The following is a 5,796-nucleotide window of genomic DNA, read 5'->3' as shown; positions in this document are numbered from 1 at the left end:
GAGAGACAGAGAGAGACACAGTGAGATACAGAGAGAGACAGAGAAAGAGTCAGAGATACAGAGAGAGACAGACAGAGAGACAGAGAGAGACCGAAAAGAGACAAAGAGAGAGAGACAGAGAAAGAGAGAGAGCGACAGAGAGAGATAGAGAGAGACATACAGAGAGAGACATAGAGAGACAGAGAGAGACACAGAGAGAGACAGAGAGAGACAAAGAGAGAAACAGAGAGAGACAGAGAAAGAGAGATAGAGACAGAGAGAGACAGAAAGAGACATAGAGAGACAGAAAGAGACAGAGAGAGACAGAGAGAGACACAGAGAGAGGAAGAGAGAGACAGAGAGAGAGAGACAAAGAGAGAGACAGAGAAAGAGACAGAGAGAGATATAGAGAGACAGAGAGAGACACAGAGAGAGACAGAGAGACAGAGAGAGATAGAGAGAGAGTGAGAGAGACAGAAAGAGAGACAGAGAGAGACAGAGATAGAGATAGAGAGAGACATATAGAGAGACAGAGAGAGAAATAGAGAGAGTGAAAGAGACAGAAAGAGAGACAGAGAGAGAGACAGAGTGAGACAGATACAGAGTGAGATAGACTGAGTGACACAGATAGAGAGAAAGAGAGGGACAGAGAGAGACAGAGAGACAGAGATAGACAGGGAGAGACAGAGAGAGAGACAGAGAGAGACAGAGATAGAGACAGAGAGACACAGAGGGAGACACAGAGAGAGACAAAAAGAGACAGAGAGAGACACAGAGAGAAAGAGAGAGAGACAGAGAGAGACAGAGAGAGAGACAGAGAGAGACAGAGATAGGGATAGAGAGAGACACAGAGAGAGACATAGAGAGAGTGAGAGAGACAGAAAGAGAGAGAGACAGAGAGAGAGACAGAGAGAGACAGAGAGAGACACAGATAGAGAAAGAGAGAGACAGAGAGAGAGACAGCGGGAGACAGAGAGAGACAAAGAGAGAGACAGAGAGAGAAAGAGAGAGAGACAGAGAGAGAAAAAGAGAGAGACAGAGAGAGACAGAGAAAGAGAGTTAGCGACAGCGAGAGATGGAGAGAGACATACAGTGAGAGACATAGAGAGACAGAGAGAGACACAGACAGAGACAGAGAGAGACAGAGAGAGACACAGTGAGATACAGAGAGAGACAGAGAAAGATTCAGAGATACAGAGAAAGACAGAGAGAGAGACAGAGAGAGACAGAAAAGAGACAAAGAGAGAGAGACAGAGAGAGACAGAGAAAGAGAGAGAGAGCGACAGAGAGAGATCGAGAGAGACATACAGAGAGAGACATAGAAAGACAGAGAGAGACACAGAGAGAGACAGAAAGAGACAGAGAGAGAAAAAGAGAAAAACAGAGAGAGACAGAGAGAGAGACAGCGAAGACAGAAAGATACAGAGAGAGACAGAGAGAGACAGAAAGAGAAAGAGAGAGACAGAGAGAGACAGAGAGAGACACAGAGAGAGGAAGAAGAGAGACAGAGAGAGAGACAGAGACAAAGAGAGAGTCAGAGAAAGACAGAGTGAGACAGAGAAAGAGACAGAGAGAGATATAGAGAGACAGAGAGAGACACAGAGAGAGACAAAGAGAGATACAGAGAGAGTGAGAGAGAGAGTGAGAGAGACAGAAAGAGAGACAGAGAGAGACAGTGATAGGGATAGAGAGAGAGACAGAGAGAGACAGAAAAGAGACAAAGAGAGAGAGACAGAGAGAGAGAGAGACAAAGAGAGAAACAGAGAGAGACAGAGAGAGACAGAAAGAGACAGAGAGAGACACAGAGAGACACAGAGAGACACAGAGAGAGGAAGAGAGAGAGAGACAGAGACTAAGAGTGAGACAGAGAGAGACAGAGAGAGACAGAGAAAGAGACAGAGAGAGATATAGAGAGACAGAGAGAGACACAGAGAGAGACAGAGAGAGACAGATAGAGAAAAAGAGTGACAGAGAAAGGCAGAGAGAGGCAGAGATAGATAAAGAAAGACAGAGAGAGAGACAGAGAGAGAGACAGATAGATACAGAGAGACACAGAGAGAGACACAGAGATAGACAGAGAGAGACAGAGAAAGAGACAAAGAGAGAGAGACAGAGAAAGAGAGAGAGCGACAGAGAGAGATAGAGAGAGACATACAGAGAGAGACATAGAGAGACAGAGAGAGACAGAGAGAGACCGAGAGAGACAGAATGAGATAGACTGAGTGAGACAGAGAGAGAGACAAAGAGGGACAGTGAGAGACAGAGAGACAGAGAGAGACAGGGAGAGACAGAGAGAGAGACAGAGATAGAGACATAGAGACACAGAGGGAGACACAGAAAGAGACAGAAAAAGACAGAGAGAGACACAGAGAGAAAGAGAGAGAGACAGATAGAGACAGAGAGAGACACAGAGAGAGACATAGAGAGAGTGAGAGAGACAGAAAGAGAGAGAGACAGAGAGAGAGACAGAGAGAGACAGAGACAGAGTGAGATTGACTGAGTGAGACAGAAAGAGAGACAGAGATAGATACAGAGAGAGACAGAGAGAGACACAGAGAGAGAAAGAGAGAGACAGAGAGAGAGACAGAAAGAGAGACAGAGAGAGACACAGAAAGACACAGAGAGACACAGAGAGAGGAAGAGAGAGACAGAGAGAGAGACAAAGAGAGAGACAGAGAGAGACAGAGAAAGAGACAGAGAGAGAGATAGAGAGACAGAGAGAGACACAGAGAGAGACAAAGAGAGAGACAGAGAGAGAGAGAGAGTGAGAGACACAGAAAGAAAGACGGAGAGAGACAGAGATAGAGATAGAAGGAGACATATAGAGAGACAGAGAGAGACATAGAGAGAGTGAGAGAGACAGAAAAAGAGACAGAGAGAGAGACAGAGAGAGACAGAGTGAGATAGACTGAGTGAGACAGAGAGAGACAGAGAGGGACAGAGAGAGACAGAGAGACAGAGAGAGACAGGGAGAGACAGAGAGAGAGAGACAGAGATAGAGACAGAGAGACACAGAGGGAGACACAGAGAGAGACAGAAAAAGACAGAGAGAGACACAGAGAGAAAGAGAGAGAGACAGATAGAGACAGAGAGAGACACAGAGAGAGTCATAGAGATAGTGAGAGAGACAGAGAGAGAGACAGAGAGAGAGACAGAGAGAAACAGAGACAGAGTGAGATTGACTGAGTGAAACAGAAAGAGAGACAGAGATAGAGACCGAGAGAGACAGAGAGAGACACAGAGAGAGAAGAGCTAGACAGAGAGATATATATAGAGAGACAGAGAGACACATAGAGAGACAGAGAGACAGAGAGATACAGGGAGAGACAGAGAGAGAGACAGAGAGAGACAGAGAGAGAGACAGAGAGGGACAGAGAGAAAGAGAAAGACAGAGACACAGAGAGAGACAGAGTGTGAGACACAGAGAGAGACAGAGAGAGAGACAGATAGAGACACAGAGAGAGACAGAGAGAGACAGAGAGAGACAGAGAGAGACAGAGAGAGACAGAGAGAGAGACCGAGAGAGACAGAGAGACAGGGAGAGACAAAGAGAGAGAGAGAGAGACAGAGATAGAGACAGAGAGAGATAGAGAGAGACAGAGAGAGACACAGAGAGGTACAGAGAGAGAGACAGAAAGAGACACAGAGCGATTCAGAGAGAGAGAGAGACAGAGAGAGACACAGAGAGAGACAGAGAGAGACAGAGATAGGGATAGAGAGAGACATAGAGAGAGACAGAGAGACATAGAGAGACAGAGTTAAATAGACTGAGTGAGACAGAAAGAGCGACAGAAAGAGAGACAAAGATAGAAACAGAGAGAGACAGAGAGGGACACAGAGAGAGAAAGAGAGAAACTGAGAGAGAGACAGAGAGAGAGACAGAGAGAGACAGAGAGAGACAGAGAGTGACAGAGAGAGACAGAGGGAGACAGAGAGAGAAAAAGAGACAGACAGAGAAAGACAGAGATAGAGAGCGAGACACAGGTAGACACAGAAAGAGACAGAGCTAGACAGAGAGATACAGAGAGAGAGACAGAGAGAGACATAGAGAGACAGAGAAACAGAGAGAGACATGGAGAGACAGAGTGAGAGACATAGAGAGACAGAGAGAGAAAGAGAGAGACAGAGACAGAGAGAGACAGAGAGAGAGACACAGAGAGAGACAGAGAGACAGAGAGAGACAGAGATAGGGATATAGAGAGACATAGAGAGAGACAGAGAGCAACAGAGAGAGACAGAGAAAGAGACAGAGAGAGATATAGAGAGACAGAGAGAGACACAGAGAGAGACAGAGAGAGACAGATAGAGAAAAAGAGTGACAGAGAAAGACAGAGAGAGGCAGAGATAGATAAAGAAAGACAGAGAGAGAGACAGAGAGAGAGACATAGAGAGAGACAGATAGATACAGAGAGACACAGAGAGAGACACAGATATACACAGAGAGAGACAGAGAAAGAGACAAAGAGAGAGAGACAGAGAAAGAGAGAGAGCGACAGAGAGAGATAGAGAGAGACATACAGAGAGAGACATAGAGAGACAGAGAGAGACACAGAGAGACACAGAGAGACACAGAGAGAGGAAGAGAGAGACAGAGAGAGAGACAAAGAGAGAGACAGAGAGAGACAGAGAAAGAGACAGAGAGAGAGATAGAGAGACAGAGAGAGACAGAGAGAGAGACAGAGAGAGAAAAAGAGAGAGACAGAGAGAGACAGAGAAAGAGAGTTAGCGACAGCGAGAGATGGAGAGACACATACAGTGAGAGACATAGAGAGACAGAGAGAGACACAGACAGAGACAGAGAGAGACAGAGAGAGACACAGTGAGATACAGAGAGAGACAGAGAAAGATTCAGAGATACAGAGAAAGACAGAGAGAGAGACAGAGAGAGACAGAAAAGAGACAAAGAGAGAGAGACAGAGAGAGACAGAGAAAGAGAGAGAGAGCGACAGAGAGAGATAGAGAGAGACATACAGAGAGAGACATAGAGAGACAGAGAGAGACACAGAGATAGACAGAGAGAGACAGAGAGAGAAAAAGAAAAACAGAGAGAGACAGAGAGACAGCGAAGACAGAAAGATACAGAGAGAGACAGAGAGAGACAGAAAGAGAAAGAGAGAGACAGAGAGAGACAGAGAGAGACACAGAGAGAGGAAGAGAGAGACAGAGAGAGAGAGACAGAGACAAAGAGAGAGACAGAGAAAGACAGAGAGAGACAGAGAAAGAGACAGAGAGAGATATAGAGAGACAGAGAGAGACACAGAGAGAGAAAAAGAGAGATAAAGAGAGAGATAGAGAGAGAGTGAGAGACAGAAAGAGAGACAGAGAGAGACAGTGATAGGGATAGAGAGAGAGACAGAGAGAGACAGAAAAGAGACAAAGAGAGAGAGACAGAGAGAGAGACACAGTGAGAGAGAGAGAGAGACAAAGAGAGAAACAGAGAGAGACAGAGAGAGAGACAGAGAGAGACAGAAAAAGACAGAGAGAGACACAGAGAGACACAGAGAGTGGAAGAGAGAGACAGAGAGAGAGACAGAGACAAAGAGTGAGACAGAGAGAGACAGAGAGAGACAGAGAAAGAGACAGAGAGAGATATAGAGAGACAGAGAGAGACACAGAGAGAGACAGAGAGAGACAGATAGAGAAAAAGAGTGACAGAGAAAGACAGAGAGAGGCAGAGATAGATAAAGAAAGACAGAGAGAGAGACAGAGAGAGAGACATAGAGAGAGACAGATAGATACAGAGAGACACAGAGAGAGACACAGATATACACAGAGAGAGACAGAGAAAGAGACAAAGAGAGAGAGACAGAGAAAGAG

Source organism: Mus caroli, unplaced genomic scaffold, assembly GCF_978045245.1.
Source record: "Mus caroli unplaced genomic scaffold, Mus_caroli_1 scaffold_21, whole genome shotgun sequence".
NCBI lineage: Eukaryota > Metazoa > Chordata > Mammalia > Rodentia > Muridae > Mus > Mus caroli.
This window is presented reverse-complemented; position numbering follows the sequence as displayed.